This window comes from Phascolarctos cinereus, unplaced genomic scaffold, assembly GCF_003287225.1.
Source record: "Phascolarctos cinereus isolate Bilbo 61053 unplaced genomic scaffold, phaCin_HiC Scaffold_9;HRSCAF=440, whole genome shotgun sequence".
Taxonomy (NCBI): Eukaryota; Metazoa; Chordata; class Mammalia; order Diprotodontia; family Phascolarctidae; genus Phascolarctos; species Phascolarctos cinereus.
The window spans coordinates 22,341,047-22,361,106 of record NW_027556402.1 but is presented as its reverse complement, the minus strand read 5'-3'; the positions used below and the strand labels follow the sequence as shown (position 1 = coordinate 22,361,106).

Here is a 20,060-nt window from a genome sequence, read left to right as displayed (position 1 = left end):
GATGAATGATGGGTGATTCTATCCATCTTCTCAGGGAAGCCTTCTTTGACTTTCTTAATTGTCCCTTTAAAATCACTTTGTAATTACTTATATCACATTTGAATGCCAGGAGGGGTAGAAGGACAGACTCACAATGCTATGAGTGACTTCTGAATGGCTGAGAGATCTCCAAGCCCATGGCATTGCACACAGTATATATGTAGGAGATGTGACTCCTGATTTGTAGAGTGACTTCAGATTCAGAGGACAAAGAAATGGGGTTGAGTACCTGTTCACAAGGAGCTTACCTTCTCTCAGGGAAGAATTATGAACTACTGGGATAATTATTTGTATTCCCCAATCTTCTCCATAATAGCCTGCCACTTCATGGGGTTAGGTGGACTAGATGTTATGAGGCTAATGAAAGCACTGGCACCGAAAAGACGTCATGGCAATGAGTTTGTTAACTGTCAGCTAGTACTTGCTTAGCTGATACAAAACCATAACTTACAGTGCTTAAGAGTGAGATGAAGTTAGTCACAGCCTGGCTTTTCTGTCAGGTGATAGAAATAAAAATCTAATGAGATTAAACAAAATCTGATAGGTAGTTTTCAGGTCCGTGCATTTTGTCCTGCTTTTCTTTTTAACAGGGTGCTCTATTTTGGGGGGTAAGCTAAGAAGCAGCATCCCAGTGGTTTATGGAGAATAGGAAATTCGATTCTCAAGTTCTGAAGTGGATTGTTTGGAATTGCTGCAAATCCAAACAGTGATATTGTTCTGTCTTTCTTTAGTCTAGTGGTATTCTTTAGTTAGTTTAGCAATCTTCTCTAGTCTTTCAAACTAGACTGCCGGGGATTGGAGCACTAATTTTCCTGGATCAACACTAGTATCATCTGGTAGTCCAGAGAAATCACAAAGAATTTCATGAATCCTCCAGCTCAGTACTGGGGAAACCGGGTCTATTCCCTTCTCTGTCCTGAGGGCTATTTCAATCACTCTAGTAAGCACACTTCCTTGAAAGAAAGCAAAATACGGAGCAGTTGGGCTGTGCAATGATGGACAAGATATTCCTTTAGCTCTGGTTAATGATCTGCACCTGCAAAGCATGTTTTATTAATGGAGGGAGGCGAATGCATTTTACACCGGATAATAAAGTTTAAGATTAAGTGAAACAAGCACAATGAGACCAGCGTGCTAAATAACATCACGACAGCAACTGTGCATTAATCTTCCAAAGCTGATAAAAATAAGCCCCAAGAAAGGGGCTTAAATTCAGGTCTGAACTGAACAGCAGCAGCATGATGCCCCGAAAGTGATTTACCACAGATGGGGCACTGCCTGAAAGAGTCGGTCAGCCAAAAATGGACACGATGAAAAAGAAAATGAGCCTTGGAAATTTACACACCCAAATAATAAATGAGTGAAAAGGCATGAAAATTGTTTAGTTGGCCCTTCCCGGCATCCAGGTTGCAGCCAGTTTGCAAGTAGCTGTTTGCAGGTCATCGCCCCGGTCTGTCTTAGGCTTTTCTTTGGACCCTCAGTGCCTGGCACACAGCAGGTGCTTAATAAGCGCTTCCTGACTTTAAAGGGACCATATGCTAGCAGTGCCTTGCCTCCAAGATGATCTCCGCTTTATCCTGTCTACATCACTTGCATGGTTTTTTTTTGGCTAAGCAATGGGGTTAAGTGACTTGCCCAGGGTCACACAGCTAGTAAGTGTTATGCGTCTGAGGCCGCATTTGTACTCAGGTCCTCCTAAATCCAGGGCCGGTGCTCTATCCACTGCGCCGCCTCGCTGCCCCTACGTCGCTCATATGCACGTGGCTGTCCGAATGCTGTCTCCTCAGGCCTTTCCTTGCGTCTTGGCACACAGTAGGCGCTAAATAGGTGCTTTTCGACTCGGCTCGGTAGTCCGGGCCGCGGCATCCACCGTATCCCGATATTTCATGGGGGATAAAGGGGCAGGGGAGCCATGAGCTGCGCATTAACGTTCGCTTGCGGTTCAGATTCGTGCTGCTCCGGGGGGAGGGATAAGGTGCGGAGAGCTCCAGCAGGAACCATCGCATCCCGATAGCATCTCTCGGACCCGTCCCCCTGCACGGCCCTTCCGCCCGAGGCTTGCCTCGGAAGGGACTGCGGTAAATAGTTCGCAGTAAAAATAGATGGCGGGGTGATCTCAGCTCTGCCTCCCCGCTCCCTCCCCGGGCGCGCGTACACCCCGCAATGCTTGCAAACAACCGGAAGGTCGGCGTGCGAGAGAGAGAGATAGAGTGAGAGAGTGAGTGAGAGAGAGAGAGAGAGAGAGAGAGAGAGAGAGAGAGAGAGAGAGAGAGAGAGAGAGAGAGAGAGAGAGTGTGTGTGTGTGTGTGTGTGTGTGTGTGTGTGTGTGTGTGTGTGTGTGTGTGTGTGTGTGTGTGTGTGTGTGTGTGTGTGTGTGTGTGTGTGTGTGTGTGTGTGTGTGTGTGTGTGTGTGTGTGTGTGTGTGTGTGTGTGTGTGTGTGTGTGGGGGGGTTACGGGGAGGAGGGACCGGGCCGGGCGCCCGGCGCGCAGGCGTGGCCCCGCCCCCAGGCGGTGCGCAGGCGCGACCCCGCCCCCTCGCCGAGCCACGGGGGCGTGCCCGATTCCCGCCAGCCTCTCCACGTCAATCAGCCCTCCTTCTCCCACACTCGGCACCTTGTTGTTAATCTCCATCCGCAGCTCGCGCGGTGGTCGCCTCGTCTCTTCCCCCGGTCTGAGGGTTCGGAACGTGGGCGGCGTGTGAGCGAGAGGAAGGACCGGAAGGCCGCGGCCTCAGCGAGGAGGCGAAGCCCAGCGCCGCCGGGCCCACGCCGCGCCGCCTCGGCGAGCCCTGGGAGCGGGGCCGCCCCGCCGCGGCCTCCGCCTCGGCCCTCCCCACGGCCCGGCCCGGCCCGGCCCGGCCGCCGCGCGCCCCCCCCGGCCGGTGCCTGTCCCCGCCGGCGGGCTGCCTGCATGTCTTGGCTGCCCTCAGCCCCGCCGCCCCCGCCGTCCCCGCCGCCGCCGCGCCGCCTCCCCCGCTTGCCCCGCCGCCCGGAGCCCGGCGCGCTGAATGCAGGTGAGGCGGGGGCGGGGAGCCGGGCGGGGGAGGGGAGCGAGGCGCGAGGGGGGGGGGCCGCGCGTGTGCCTGGCTGCCCGTGCGCGTGCGCGCGGCGGGGGGCGGTTTGGCCCTGGGGCCCATGGGGGAGTGTGCGTGGGGGAGGACGGAAGGGGCGCGAGGCTTCTCGGGTGTGCGTGGGTGTGTAACATAGGCGGCGGCCTACCGTCTATTTACAGTCTCCTCCCCCCGTGTGCGTGCGTGTGGATGTGTGTGTGGCGCGCGGGGGCGCAGGTACGCCTGGCCTCAGGTGCGGGCTGCTGCCGTCGTGCGACTGGGCACGCGTGGCTGTGGCGCACGCACGCGGGGTCCCCGGGGACCAGGCCGGACCCCCGCCCGCCGCGCGGCCTAACCGCCCTGGGCAGCGCAGCGCGGGCACGCCGGCCCGGGGCCGACCCCCTCCCCTCCCCCTTTCTCTGGGGGGGGGCGGTGAATCAGAGCGGAAGAGCGGGAGGGGAGGGGACTGGAAGCGGGCCCCGCTCGGGCTCCCCCGGGGTGGCATGGGAAGCGTCTCCCCGGAGCGCATCCCGGCGGGGAGGGGGCTTCCCCCGCGAGGGCGGGTCCCTACCCCCCCCCCGGGGCGGATGGAAGGACCCGGGGGGCGGCGCGGCCCGGCCCGGAGGACGGCGGTGCTCGGACCGCCTGGATGCCGCCTTATCCCTCCTGTCTCCCCGCTGCCCCCAGCTAGGTGCTTTCTCAATGCTCCTTGAATACTAATTCTGTCCGTCTTCTAAGCAAAGTATGAGAAGATAGAACTGCTGCAAAAAAAATACCATGCATTTGAAATCCAAATAGAACTGTACGGGATTTTTATTGTTTTAACTGATTTTGTGTTACCTGCTTCTCCCTTTGTGGCTGGCTGGTTATCTTAGATCACTTGGGTTAAAAGCATTTTTCTAACGAGACTGACCTCTCAGTTTCCTAGATCTATATGCACTTAACTCTTATATGAACAAAGATTGCATCTCCAAATCTGGCTTTAAAAAACCTTTGGATCTCTAGAGGGACGAAGGAGTGATTTTCCATAACTACTGCCAGAGACACATCATTTGTTCGTTGCCCAGAACTTGTAGATGAAACAACATTATTGGTATGGATAATGAAACACTTCTATTAGTGATTTTAGTGTGTGTTGCTCTAGGTTACGAAACCAAGATAGAAGAGTTGTGTTCTCCCCAAATAGCATTCTTAACATTTGCTAGTTATACTTAATGAATCATGTTGTCTTTATTGAGGGGGGAGGTAGGGAAGAGAATAAACATTTATATAGCACCTACTGTGTCAGGCAGTGTGTGCAGCACTTTACAAATACTGTCTCAGTTGCTTCTCATAAACAAGCTTGCAAGTAGGTGCTGATATTATCCTCATTTTACCGTTACAGAAACTGAGGTAGAGAGAGGTTAAGTAAGTGACTTGCCCAGGGTCACACAGCTATTGTGCATCTGGGGCAGGGTTTCTGACTCCAGATGCAGTTCTATCCACTGGGCCTCCAGCCTCTCTTCCATTATGTCATACCATGTTTTGTTAATGTTAGTATTGGTGCCTGTCGAATACGGTGTCAAAACCTCATATCAGTTTTAATTTATCTGGTTGTGAAGTGATAGAAATTTTGGGGGGAAAGCCCCAGCTGTACTGATTTAGTTGTAAAGTCGTATTTGGAATATCTTGTATTTTTCTGTGATCTTAACTTTTTTTTTTAAAAGGCTCAGTGTAAAGTCTTTAAGTATTGTTTGTCTATTTTTAACATTTTTCCAGACAACAAGAGTCTCTTTTCAACATTTTATAGTTTTGGAGCCCCATTTCTTGGTTTGGTTATTCCTTTTACAAGTTTTTTATGAAAAAAAATTATAACATAAAGTTATTGATTTTAACCAGGACTCAAGGGTCCTTGAGACTCTTTCAGGAGGTCCATGATGTCAAAACTATTTTCACAGTAATACTGATGTGTTTATCAATACTTATAACCCACATATACAATAGTTCTTTGTGGGAAAATTCCTTAATATTAAAGAGAGTAAGGAGGTCTTAAGACCAAAACATAGACATTGAAAACTCCCAGGTGAGGAAATTCCTTCTTACTAATATGCAGATCAGGTACCTTATCTGCAGCTTATTCTTAGACCCACAATTGTCTGTAGCCCTAGATGTTTAAGTGACTCTTCAGGGTCATGGCTAATTTGTGTCAGAGGTTGAATTGAAACCAGATCTTCCACTATACCATGCTGCTTGATTAAAATTTTAAAATAACAGGGAAATAATTTATTTTTACATACCTAGAATGTACAAGTGCACCAAGAAAAGAAATAGAATAAGTAATTCCATTATTACACCTTCATAATAATTGAGTCAAAATCCTTGACAGTTTTGGTTTGTATTGAAAATATACCATCATTCAGTTATCAGAGGCAGTAGTGGTGAGATGGATAGAGTGCTGGGCCTGGAGTCAGAAGACCTGAGTTCAAATGTGGCCTTAGACACTTACTAGATGTGTGACCCTGGGCAAGTCACTTAACCCTGTTTGCCTCAGTTTCCTCATCTGTAAAATGAGGATAACAGCAAGGTAGTTGTGAGGAGCTGCAAGGTGACAAGTGGATAGAGCCCTGGGCCCTGGAGTCAGGAAGACTCATTTAGCTGGGTAACTACCTTGTGTGCAAGTCACTTTACCCCGTGTTGCCTCAGTTTCCTCAACTGTAAAATGAGTTGGAGAAGGAAATGGCAAATCATTCCAGTATCCGTGAGATGCAAATGAGACAGTATTTGTCTGGCACATGGTAGGTATCTAATAAATCCTACTCTTTCCCTAGCTAAAAGGAATGCTAAAAGTGACTTATCCTCTTTGGTTATGTATGCCATAAGGAATAGTGTGGACATTAATAGTTTCTATAAATTGTTAAAGGAGCTCAGTTGAATTAACTGAATTTCAGGGATCTAATTATTTAATTGAAAAGTACTTTTTTTTTTGAAGGGGGAAGAAAGGTTATGGATTTGCCAATGATTTTCAAAACAAGGCTAGGCCTTGGTAAAATTAACATTGGTGGTGGTTTTTGTTAACCAAGTAAACTGTTGAGGTTTCACCATATCATTTATGTATGCACCGTCTGACAAGAGTACTGGAACAGCTTTGTTTATTATAAAATGCAAGATGTCAGGCTTCTGTTAATCTATGTGATTTTTTAAAAAAAACTGGAATACAGGGGTTAGATTCTGAATTGAGAGTCCTTACTCAAAAAATCATTAATGACAAAAGAAGTATAACAATCATTAAATGAACAAAAAAATCTTGATTTAGAATTAGTTGTATGTTAATACAAGTCATTATTAAGCTGTTTCGATGATATTCTGTAAATGCTTTTTTTCGCCTTCAATTTTTTGGGTAGCACATTTTATTGCTGTTACTGTGAATATAGAAGACAAAAATACGTAAATTTTGGGAAGGGGAAATTCATTAAACTTATGATGTTAGTGTTACTGAAGAACCCGGGGGCAACACAAAAAGCAGCTATCGATGAGAAAAATGTCTTAAAGATTTATAATGCTAGTGTGGACCTCCGTCACTTCTGTTGTGTGGCCAAGTGAGCGCTGGATTAAGCCAGAGTGCTGTAGCTCTGAATCTTGCCATTGAAGCAGCTGGGTCACCTTAGGCAATCATTTAATCTCTCTGAGCTTTAGTTTCCTTTCCTAGAAAATGGCTATCTGCTCTCCCTACCTCACAGGGTTATAAGGATCCTTCTAAAAATCATGTAGTTCAGCAGTTCTGTGTAGTAGATACCTTACAAGAGGGTCTGAGGTCAAAACTGTTTCATTATGCTAAAATTTTTTAATTTGGAATATGTTGACGCACATAAACAAAAGCCCTCTCAATATTTAAGGAGGGTAAAATGATTCTGAGACCAAAAAGTTTGAGAACTGCTCATGTAGTCTGACCACTTTATTTTGTAGATGATGAAACAGGCCCAGAAAAGGTTAAGTAACCAGGGTCCCAGTATGAGTGAGATTTGCACACTAGGTCCTCTGACTTCAAATCTTGCTTTTCCACTATGTCTTATTTTTGAAGATAAAAGACATTTGTTTAAAAAAAAAACAAAACGCCCTAATATTTAGTACTGGTTTTAGTTTACTTAGAATTGTTTTTCTGTGGAATTTTGACCTCCAAAGAATGAGTTTCTTTAGTTCTCTGAGTTTTGAAAGGTAAATGGAGTGAAGCTGTTGCTTAGACATGTAAGTTATATAGAATTTTCAGTTGTATGTACTGTAGGCTGTTTATTTTCTTGTAACAGAACCCAGGTAAGAATATTCTTTGCAGTTTCCTGGACCCTGTCATCAGTTAAGACTTTAAATTAAGAAAATGTGGAGTTTTAAATGTAAGGGTCAAGAGTTTTTTTCCAGAGATCCTAAAGCTTTACCTTTTTTTTTTCTTGCAACAGAGCATGAATCTTTAAGAGCACAGTGTAAGGCCTCTCATTTTGGGTTGACCTTTTCACCTGTTACCAGTCTGAAATAGCAACTTGTGGGTCTCATACTAGAAAGGACAGTGTTTTTAAAAGATCAGATAAAATATGGTAAATAAACATCACTTTGACTTTTATCTGTAGTCACTCACTATGTCCTTCACCCCCTCTTCATTTACCAGATACTATCATAGTACTCCCGGGATGGAAGGCTAGGAGACTGTGAAAGTCTTGGTAATGGCTAATAAGTTGGAGGCGATACAATTAGAACAAGGGGAATGAATGGAAGAGGATTGAGTCAATTGGAATCTAGAATTGAGAGGGTTTAGCAGCTTGATTGGATTTGCCCAGGATCACACAGCCAGGTCTCAAGGCCAGTGCTTTCTTTTTTTTTTTTTATTTTTTACTGTGCTAGCTTGTATCTTAGGCATTTCTATAGGCTGTAAGATGGCACATATATATACGCACGTGTATGGGCAGGAAGGGTATATGAGTCCCTAACTTCTCCAAGCATAGTGCAGGGGGTCATGTTCTACACAAGGCCTTTTCTGATACCAATGCTCTCTATCTGTAGTGCTGTCTCCCTTGTGAATTTACTTTGTACAATTTTGTGTATACTTTGTGTTTTTCTGTGTACATGTTGTATTTCCCTTTCCCCTAGTAGAATGTAAGCTCTGAGGACAGACTGGTACAGAGTCAGAGGACCTGGGTTCATATACCAGTCAGTCAATAATTATTTTTTTAAATGCCTGCTATGTGCTGGGCACTGTGCCAAGTGCTGGGGAATTCAGAGAAAGTTAGAAGACAGCCCCTGTCTTCAAGGACCTCACAAACTAATGAAGCAGGCCAACATACGAACAATAGACAGTAATGAGAGGGAAGGCACTAGAAGTGAGAAAGGGGGGCATTTTAGCTGAGCCTTGAGGGAAGCCAGAAGGTGGAGTCGAGGAGGGAGAGCATTCCAGGCATGGGAGACAGGGAAAATGTCTGGAGTCAAGAGTTAGAGGTTTTAGTGTTAGGGTGACCTTTGGTGGCCAAATCGATGATGGCCTGGAGTGGGGAGAGACTTGTGGCAGGCCAGCCAGTCGTCTGCACCCAACTAGTGGCAGTGTCAGGACACAAGGGGGAATATTTCAGAGGAGAAATCCACAGGTCTTGGCAACAGATCAGAGGGAGTGAGGGGGGGAGAGATGAGAGTGAATTTGAAGTTGAGGTTGATGAGGATGAGGTTGTGAGCCTGAGTGACTGGGAGATACTGTACTCTCTACAGTAATAGGGAGATTTGGAAGGGGGAAAAATAATGGGTTCAGTTTTGGACATGCAGAGTTTAAGATATTTACAGGACATCCAGTTGGAGATAACCAATAGTGGTGGGAGGTGTGAACCTGTGGGTCTCCTCAGCATGATCACCAAATGAAGTATTATGGAAGGACAAGAGAAGAGGACCTTGGACAAAAATCTTAGTTAGCAGGCCTAACCTTAACTGGTACAGGGAGACTGAACAGAAGTGGTCAGATGCATAGAGGGAGAACAAGGAGAGATTAGTATCCTCAAAAGAAGATAGTAAAAAAAAAGGGTAGCTAGATGGCACAGTGGATAGTGCCAGACCTGAAGTCAAGAAGGACCTGTCTTTTTGAGTTCAAATCTGGCCTCACCTACTAGCTGTGGGTCCCTGGGCAAGTCACTTAACCCTGCTTGCCTCAGTTTCCTCATCTGTAAAGTGAGCTGGAAAAGGAAATGGCAAATTATTCCTGTATCTTTGCCAAGAAAATGCGAAATGGGATCAAAAAGAGTTGGACACGAGCTAACAATAGAAACAAGGAGAAGAGGGTGATTTGACGTGTCAGAGGCTGCAGAGAGGACAAGAATGAAGGCTGAGGATTGAGTAAAGACAAAGTATTTGGCATTTATTACCTTTAATCTCTTTCAGCCTCCAGTTCCTTAACTATAAAATTAGGAATTAGCTAAATGGTAGGTTCTCTTTGTAGCTCTAAATCTAAGGTTCTTTGATTTTTTTCCCCCTGCCTTTAAATCTCTGGCTCTCCTAGTACAATGTCTTTTATATGATAGACATTTAATAGATGTTTGTTCAGTTGAAATTGTTGAAGGAGAGGAAGATTGGTATTATCTGACAACTGTTTTTAATTATCAAGTTCAGTGACCTTTAATTAGGAAGTATAGACAGTGAGAAAATAAAACACATTGGAGCTCATAATAAGTTCAAAGTAATGTAAGCTACTTAACAAAAATAGGAGAAAACTGAAAGAGTGATTAGAGTAGGGGGATTGGATTGGGCAAGGAAGACCTTAAAAGATGAATTTTTAAGTCATGGTCATCATGGGTTGAAGGACAGGAAAGGCAGAGGGCATGGAAGAAACATGGGATGTGTGGAGGGCAAAAACTAGCTTGTTGCTGCAGAGGGCTAGATTATGGAAGAATTTAGGATGGTGAGCGGGAAAACCTTTGCTGATGAATTTGATCGAGCTGTTTTAGCTTCTCATCCTGGGGAAATCAGTGAAAATGATCATTGAGGAGCATCTGATTATAGATGAACAAGATAGAACAAGACACACAGCTGCCTGTTAAAGCAATCTAGGTGAGGGGAGGATGGTCCCAAGGATTTTGTTCTTATTCTTTTAAAAAAGAATATATTTTACCTAACTTATTTATTCAATGCCATCCCAATTAAATTACTGAAAAATTATCTGAGTTAGGAAAAATTGTAACAAAGTTCATTTGGAGGAACCAAAAGGAAAGGAATTTCAAAGAAACCAGGAGATTGAGCAATGTCAGACCTTAAAGTATATTATAAGGCGAGAACATTGTTGAAGTGTAAAAAGGATAGTTTCGATTATTTTAAGTTCAAAATTTCTTGTATAAATAAAACCAATGTAGCGAAGAATGGAAGGAACACAAAATTTGGAAAAAACTTTCATAGACAGTCTCTCAGATGGGATGTAATGTGTTGGAATACTCCTGTGATATAGGAAATGAGCTGGTGGATTTAGAAAAATATGAAAAGACTTGGACATATGAAGGAAGATGCTGTCTACCTTCAGGGAAACAGATGACAAGTGGAAACAATACCTTGTATGGTTTTACATGTATGTGTATGAGTATATATGTATATGTAGATGTCTATGTATATGGATATATATCCACATTTAATTGTAGCCTTCTTCTTGGGTAGGGGGAGAGGAAGGGGAAAAAAATAAAAAGTACAGAGCAGAGAACAAAAGAAAACCTACAAGGAAGTGGAAGAAAAGCTGGGTAGGTAGCTTTTGAAAACAATGTGTAGAATTTATTATAATAGGTTTTTAAAAATGGAAATGTATTGTTTTATATTGAATCCTCTCATGTTCTACTGTGGAAATGTTATTTTCTTTTCTCATTTTGTGTTTAAGTTTAAAATGAATATTTACCAAAAAAAAAATTTAAAAATTCCTCCCCTGCCACTCCTTTTTAAAGCCTTAGTCATTTCCTGATAGGTAGCTGGGGGGCTAGTAGACTGTTGTGCTTTGAATTAGGAAAACCTGAGTTTGAATTTCTTATTTAGTAGCTCACTGTGACCCTGGGCAAGTCATTTAAGCTCTCATAATAGCTTCAGTTTTTTTATTCTGTAAAGCAGGGATAATAATAGCACCTCACGGTAGATTTTGAGAATTAAATGACATAAAACATGCAAATCACTTTGCAAACCTTAAAAATGCTGAATTTTAGCTATTCCTACTAATGGATGATATTACTTATGGGATGTCCTTCACTGAGCCCTCCATTGAAACAAAGACAAGTAGGAAGGGAGGAAACAAATATTTAGTAAGTACCTGTAATGTGCCAGGCCGGCACTTTGAGCACTATAAGAATATTACCTAATTTGAGCCTCACAGTTGAGCCAGATCGTTATCCACATTTTACAACCAAAGAAACTGAGGCAAATGGGTTAAGTGACTTGTCCAGGGTCACACTAGAGGTAACAAGTCTCAGGCCTTGGCTCTAGCACCCACCCCCTTTTATCCTTTGGACCACATAGTAGCCTCTAAAAAAACCTGTTGACAAAGCAACCACATTTGATAACATAACTAACATTTGCTACCTGTAGTCTCCCACTTTCCTGTAGAAGGAGGTATATTTGTTTTGTTCTTTCTACTCAACTGGTAATGTTCATGGCCAGTTAGAATGTGTAGCCTTTTTAGTGGTGTTTTCATTTACTTTACTGAAGTCACTTTTGGTCTGTATATATCCAGTGCCTGGCATTTATACTTTTGTAGTCACTTAACAGGTGTTTGTTGCTTGTTAAGATTGCTCTTTTATTTCTGCTTTACTGTTTATCATAGCATGGATTTAGAGATTGAAGGGACTTAAGGGAAATATAGGGTGAATACCCTCCTCATTTTGAGAGTCATTGAGATTCTCATTCTCAGTATTTTATTATATATGGAGTGTTTATGTACACACACACACACACACACACACACACACACACACACACACAAATCTCCTTGTCAGTCTCTTTGAGAAATATACTTTATAGTGGGATCACGAGGTCAAATGTACAACAGTTTAGTGATATGATTTGAAAAATTTATCAGAAAATTTGGATCTATTTACAGGTATGCCAAAAGTATATATGTTCTTGATTTCTTAAAGCCTCTCCAGATTTTCATCTTTCAGCATCTTTGTTGATTTGAGTGTGAGAGGAAACTTTAGAGTCTTGATTTGCATTTTTAGTGATTTGGAGAAATTTTCCATATGCTTGTTGATCATTCCCATGTTTTCTTCTGAAAATTCTTCATCTCATTCGACCACTTAACTATTGGTAAAATGTTGGCTATGAAATTGGAAAGAAAGGAGCGACACTAAAATATTGGGGGAAATTAGTCATACTGGGGAATCCCATATTAAATTTAACATTAAGAATCTTTCAGGTGACTATTTTCTCCACATGTCCAAAGCTGTTTTTTTTATAACTTCTCTTGAGGCTACTAAAAATAAAATTTTCTTTGACTCAGTTTTGCTAAGCAAGTAGTTTAGGAAATGAGATGCCAAGTCTTTCTCCTTGTAAATATTTGTTTGAGCCTTTAATTGCATTTTGGAATGACACATTTAGGTTCTGATTTTACTGTTCTTTTGTTTTGCTTCTTCTCTGACCATCAGGACAGAAGCTTCAGAGACTGAAATAAATTTCTGATCAGTTAAGAATTGACTTGTTCAAGGCAAATTTGGAAAACGGGAGTAGGGTTCTTTGCATGATTTAGCTTTCATAGCCTTTTTAGAGGCCTGGCTGCTTGAAAATTAACAAATATTTAATTTGTTTGAAGGAGCTAAATCAGTTACTTAATTTGTATAATCCTTTGGTAAGAAGAGAAATCTGGTTGTTTTATTTATATGTAATTTTTTAGTTTTGTTATATGAAGTTGGTGACACATTATGACCCTTTATTTTCCTTCCTTAGATGAATGTTCACACTATTTTCATTTTCCCTAAACACGTATGTGCCAGGCACTGTGCTGAGTTTAACTTAGTCACCTCATTGCTTAAGTAGATACCATTTTATTTACTTAGAAATCTAAGACTAAAGACCAGTTTTGCGTATTTATATGAAAAGTGCTTGGGTTTAGTCATGTATAATTGAAGCTAATCTCATTGTATTATGACTTCATTTAAAAAATTCAAACATTATCATGGGCACACTAGAGATTTAGCTCTAATAGGATCTTACCATTTACCTCTGCATGTATTATACTGAACAGTGGGAGACACAGTGGAATAAAAAACATAACTAAATAACAAATTGAGTAAGCAGCTATTAAGGGTAAGGCCCTATCTGCTAAGTCCTCCGGGAGAGTCAAAAAGTATAAAACTTCAATGTCTGTTGTGTTTCGAGAAGGAATAAGATTGTAGACCCAATAGACAGCTTTTATCACATAAATGTTAAATGAGTGACAGTTGATTCAAGAATTCTGAGTAGGAAGAGGTGGTCACTTGTTTACAATTTGGGGTCATTCCTTCTTTGGAGAAATGAGGCAAATTCAGTTGCTCCAGGAATTTATAAATACGCCCACTAAAAACCCTCTTGATGTGGAACAGAATTTTGCATCAGGAAGATTTTGTACTTCTGTGGTTGCTGGAATTGTTTCATTGGACATACTAGAGCAAGGGAAATTTTCTTTTTGTTTTTTGTTTTGTTTTTAGGCAGTTGAGGTTAAGTGACTTGCCCAGGGTCACACAGCTAGTAAGTGTCAATATTTGGTCTGAGGCCGGACTTGAACTCAGGTCCTCCTGACTTCAGGGCTGGTGCTCCATCCTCTGTTCTCTGTCCTATTGTGTGTGGTTGGTTCCAGGGCAGTATTTTAGGAAAAGCCAGGTACATGCTATAGTTTCCATAGAAAGGCAGCAAACAAGGTGAGTGGGGTAGTGGAGTCTAGTTCTTCGATGAAGGAATATTCAACCTGGGATGGTGAATTTAGGGCTTCCCAAATTCATTGTATCTGAAAGACTATATTAGGGGAAGTTACAGAGAGGTGAATTTAGGTTCTATGTACTGAAACTTTTTATCTCCTCACTAAGACTTCTTGTTTCTTAAACACTGCCCTCTATAGCTCTGGAGTTGGGGGCTTTTATATGCTATCCTCTCCCATTAGAAAGTAATCTCCTTGAGAGCAGAGACTGTCTTCCTTTTATTTATATCCCCTGTGCTAAGCATAGCATTTAGATATAGTAAATGTTTAATAAATGATTCATCAGAATGGAACAAAAGTAGAAATTTTTTTGGAAAGGAATTATTGTTTAGGTACAAGTTGAACTAGATGGCCTTTGACTATTCTGATTCTCAGATTTGTCATATATACATTAAACACATAAAGTATTGCCTGATAGTATGTTAGGACTTTATGGAAGAGGTAGGACTTGAGCTGCATCATGAAACACTCTAGTACAGTGTTAGTACTACTACTGTTTGCTCATCTTTTCTTTTTTGTTCTAACATCTGGGGCCCAAGGCAATCAAAGTATGTATTCAGATATCTCTGATTCCTGAAGTACATTAACCATAAGTATCAATTAGCTCTGAGCCCCCAGTTTATTGAATAGAAATCTTTTCCAATAAACTTCCACTCATCTATATCAGAACCCCTAATTTCCAAGCTTTAAGATTTCCAAGCTTTAAGCTGTACAATTTATCAGTGTAACAAACAATGAAACAGACATAAATAATTATAGTATATCATCAGCTATGAGAAACATCACAGCCAGAGTCACCATTATCACTGTTGCTGCTGACTTCTCAATTCTGAATACACAGGTCCAGCCTTTTGGGGATGCCAGTTAAAGTCTCTTCAAGAATTTTCTTCATGTTTCTTTGCAAAATAAGGGTTTCTCTCATGAAAGAAGTTTTCCGTCTTTTCTGCCCTCTCCACCTTTCCAGCCCACAGTTAAGTGTCTCCAGAAAGATAAACTGTCAGTCTTGCAAGATTCTATTCCGTCTTTAAAGATTCAGTAACAGTGTCTATTGTCTGTCTGAGAGACTCTTGAAGCTGGCCTTACATTTTCTCCTTAAGGCCAAACATTTTAAGCTTCCTAAAAACAGCTTGGGGTACATTAAATCAGGATTAACATCATTTACAATAAACGTTGTGGTGTAAAGCATCATTTCACAGGATGCTTCAAGGCGAGAAAAGTTGCCATTGATGATGATAAAAATAATAATCCTATATGATTGAATCGTCCTTGGTACCCGAACTCTTCCCTCACTGCCCTTTGCCCCTTCTGACTGGAGGGTGGAGCCATGAACTATGAGACCTTCACTGAAGGAGGCGGCTCAGGACAGGCACCTCCTTGTTTTCCGCCTGGCTTTCCCACGGCCCTGCATTGGGTGCTGTCCTCCCCCCTTTGAGCTTCCTTGGATGTGTTGTCTTCCTCGTATCAGATGATAAGCACCTGAGGATAATGGGGACAAACTTCCTTTCTCACAGTGCTTAGTACAGTGTCTGGTATACACACAGTAGGCGCTTAATAAATGTGTATTGGCTGTTGACTAAAATACATAAGGTATGAAGCAGAATTATGTATTAGTAACTACTTTTCCTACATCATAAATAATTTAGCCTAGTTAAAGGTTGGTTGGTTGTACTTTTGTTTCCTGTTAACTTTTAAAAACTGTGCATAAGTTGGTTGATGGTATAGATGATTATCAGGATTTCTTATTTTGAAAGAGTTGTTATTTATCTTTAACGTTCATTTAAAAATTTTTTTGAATTCCACATTCTTTTCCTCTTGTACCCTCCCCCCCATTGTGAAGGCAAGAAATGTGATATCAATTATACCTGTGAAATAATGCAAAACATTTCCATATTATCCATGTTAAACAAAAAAAGCAAGAAAAAAATAAAGTAAAAAAATTATGCTTCTATTTGCAGACTCCGTCGATTCTTTCTCTGGAGGCGGATTGCATTTTTCATCATGAGTCTTTTGGATTTGTCTTGGAACATTGTATTGATCAGAATACTTAAGTCATTCACAGCTGATCATCTTACAGTGTTGCTGGTATTGTGTACGGTGTCTTCTGATTTTGCTCACTCACTTTGCATCAGTTCATAGATCTTTCCGGGTTTTTCTGAAGCCGTCTTGCTCGTCTTTTCTGGTAGCACAACAGTATTCTATCACGATCGTATACCACAACTTGTTCAGTCATTCCCCAAATGATGGGCATCCCCTTGGTGTCCAATTCTTTGTCACTACAAAAAGAACTACTACAAATATGTCTGTACTTATAGCTCCTTTCCCCGTTTTTATGATCTCTTTTTGAATACAGATCTAGTAGTGGTATTACTGGATCAAAGGGTATACACACTTTGATTGCCCATTGGGCATAGTTCCAAATTGATCTCCACAATGGTTGAATCGCTTCACAACTCAACCAGCAGTACATTAGTGTCCCAGTTTTTCCACATCCTCTCCAGCATCTGTCATTTTCCTTTTCTGTTGTATTTGCCAATCTGATAGGTATGAGGTAATACCTCAAGAGTTGTTTTAATTTGCAATCTTTAATCAGTAGTGATTTAGAACATTTTTTCCTATAACTGTAGAGAGCTTTGATTTCTTCATTCGAAAACTAACTGCCTGTTCACATCCTTGGACTATTTATCAATTGGGGAATGACTTGTATTCTTATAAATTTGACTCAGTTCTTTCTATATATGAGAAACAAGGCTTTTATCAGAGACAGTTGCTGTAAAAATTGTTTCCCAACTTTCTGCTTTCCTTTTATTGCTTGCACTGCTTTTGGAAAACAGATTTTTCAGCAAAATTCTGTCATTGTGTTTCAAATTTTTTTATTTTTTGGCTAGGCAGTGGGGTTAAGTGACTTGCCCAGGGTCACACAGCTAGTAAGTGTCAACTGTCTGAGGCTGGATTTGAACTCAGGTCCTCCTGACTCCAGGGCTGGTGCTCCATCTCCTGTGCCACCTCGCTGCCCCTGTCATGTTTCAGTTCTTGATAACTTGGTCTAAGTGCTGTTTATTTCTTGATATTGGTTCTTTAGATGTCTTAGCTTCCTCTGGCCCACATTTCTGGACAGAAAATAGTTCTGCTTTGATTGAATCTTGATGGTGGTCTTCTTAGTTTATGATTACTGTTTTAGGGGTCAGGGCTGGCCTCCATTCCTAGCCCCATCCTTCGTTCCTAATGAGGAACAAGGAATCTGTCCATAGAAGATTCCCAGGTTTGGGGCAGTGAGGTGGCGCAGTGGATAGAGCTCGGGCCCTGAGTTCAAATGCAGCCTCAGACACTTGACACTTACTAGCTGTGTGACCCTGGGCAAGTCACTTAACCCCATTGCCTAGCCAAAAAAAAAAAAGATTCCCAGGTTCCTTTTGTGATGTTTTTACTCAGTTCTTATTTGTGATGCATCTTGCTGTAATTTAAGCATGCTTCTAAATTTTTCTACTGCTAAACCTGCATACTAAATCTTCCATTTAAAAATGAATGCTCCATAGGGAATGTTTTTTGTAGCTGTCTCCCACTCACTGTCAGCAATGGAAGATTCAACGAGATCTGGAGATTGACAGAATTCTGATGGAGTGGTTGATCTCAGTCTTGTACAGTCTTTAACAGTCTTGTAAAATGTTTGTTCTTAGAATCAGAATTTGTTACTTTTTTTTTTGCTTTGACATTTTTTTAACTTTTAAAAATACTTTTGACTTTTTTTCAGATTTGTCACTATTTCCTCTCTTCCGAGTAGATGCCATCCCTTAATATACAAATTAGGGTCAGTTATACAGCTTCCTTACAAATAAGGAAAAGAAAACAGGATGTTGGCCACATCTGAGAACCCATATCTGATTCTGTACCTCTAGTCCATTATTTCTTCACTAAGTGGGGCAAAAATGCTTCATTCTCAGTTGTTTGGCTACTGCTTATATCCGAAGTTCTGAGCTATGCTTTTTGTTGTTATAAAGTATTGGAAACAAACATGAGAAAAAATCCATGGAGCCTTAGCTGAAAAAATTGTGGCATGTGAACACAGTGGGATTTTATTTCACCAAAAGAAATGAAAATTATAACAGACTCTGAGAAATGGAAAGATTTATGTGAAGTGAGAAAAACCAGAACAATTTATTCAATGACAGTAGTAACACGGGAGAGGGCAGCCAACCAGTGAAAGATCACAGGACTCTGTATGTGCAGGGCCTATATCCTTTGTTCCTGACCTTTCACATAAACAGTTATGTATGCACGTGTGCATATACACACACGCGCGCGTGGGCTCGTGCACATACACGCACACTCTTTTAGTTGACCTGACCTTCTTTGCTATAGTTTCAAAATAATTTTCTAGAAAACTTGAACTATTCTTAGCTCTTTAAATAGTAAACTCATCCACCTGTCCTCCACAAACTGCTCTAATGATTATTTCTTCTTTTGTCATCTTTGCTAATGTGATGAGTGTAAAGTGAAACTTCAGAGTTGTTTTGATCTGATTGGAGCATTTCTTCACCAGAGAAGAAAAGCCTGTTTATATTGGTTGATCACTAATCTATCAAGGAATGGTTGTTTTTCTTATGAATCTTTTTTATATGTTGGACATTAGACCTTTGTTAGAAGCTTGTTGAAATTTTTTTTCCAAATGGTTTCCCTCGTGATTCTAACAGAATTTAATTTTCTTGTGCAGAAACTTTTAAGTTGTAATATAAATAGTTCATCTCTTTTTTTGATCATTTTTAATCCCCTATTTAACAGGTAAGAATTTTCCTCCCTCTTGCCATAATTGGGAAAGATAAAGATACTGCTTTCTTCCATTATCTTCTGCTTTTTAAGTGGTAGACACTTAACTCATTGGATCCTTACAAAAACCCTAGGTGGTAGATGCTATTCCATGTGACAGTTGAAACAACCGAGGCAGTCAGAGGTTAAGTAATTTGCCCAGGTCACACAGCTAGAAAGTGTTTAAAACAGTAAATGTTTATTGATTGAAGTGCCTTAGTTTAGGTTTTGCTAATTCCAGGCCCAGATCTCTACTTCACTAGCTAGCTAGTTATATGGTTATATGGCACCAAGATTTGAGTCAAAAAGTCTATGAGTTTTTATTAGTTTATTTTATATCCTGGTATTTTACTGAACTTAAAGTTTCACTTAATTTTTAGTTGACTCTCTAGGGTTCCATAGGTTAACCATTATATTATCTCTAAATAGTGGTGTTTTTGTTTCCTCTTTGCCTATTTGTATTCCCTGGATTTCTTTTTATTTGTTTAATGTGATAACTTGTGTTTCTGAATCTATTTAGTAATAGAGGTGAGTGGGCAGTCTTTCAAACTTTAATCTTGTTGGAAAGGCCTGGTGTTTCTCCATTACAGATAATGCGAATTCTTGACTTTTGATTAATAGGGATTACCGTTTTGAGGAAAGTTGGCTGGTGGTTCTTATTTTATTTTAGAGAAAGTATCCTTATCTTGTACATGTTGGAGGAATAGGGGCCGCTTAGTAGGCTCTATTCAAGTACTGATTGGCACAGAGAAGTTTCTACTTCCTTTTTTTTTTTTTTGATATTGCACCAATTCAACTCTTCTTAGGTAGTTTGGTGACCTCCTTCTCAGAGGGTCACCATTTTGGCGCTAGTGCATCAGTTGGCTACTACAGTTCCTAACGCCCAATTCAAGCAAACATCAGCCTTAGTTTCTTCAGTAGCTGGGGTCACAAGCTTGAGCTACATGCCTGATTTTTTTTTAAAACATAAATGAGTATTAAATATGTTGTTGTAACCTCTTGGCTTATATTTTATTTAATATTTTTCTGTTAATGTTTTAGCTATTCTATGGTTTTCTTTTTCTGCTTTATTTCTCCCTATAGTTTAAATTTCATAATTGTATTTCAAGAATGTGGAAAGATTTCTCTGTTTTTGCAAACAATTTATGTAGTATAAGAATTTGTTTTCTTTATGTAGAGCCTATAGGCAGATTGCAATGCCATCTTGAGGAGAGGGGTGAAGAAGAAGGGGGAGAAAATTTAAAATTCAAAAGCTTATGGAA

General features: G+C 41.1%; 1 protein-coding gene across 2 annotated transcripts in view; it reads left to right on the top strand.

Annotated features, from left to right (window-relative positions):
- The first annotated feature begins 2,927 nt into the window (after window positions 1-2,927).
- Window positions 2,928-20,060, top strand: part of CNOT6L (CCR4-NOT transcription complex subunit 6 like) — a 135,158-nt gene continuing 118,025 nt past the window's right edge. The window contains exon 1 of one of the 2 annotated variants that reach the window (XM_078148614.1): window positions 2,928-3,053. The gene's annotated coding sequence lies outside the window, so the exon portion shown is untranslated. The remainder of the gene's footprint in view (window positions 3,054-20,060) is intronic. The other variant, XM_078148613.1, reaches the window with a different exon arrangement.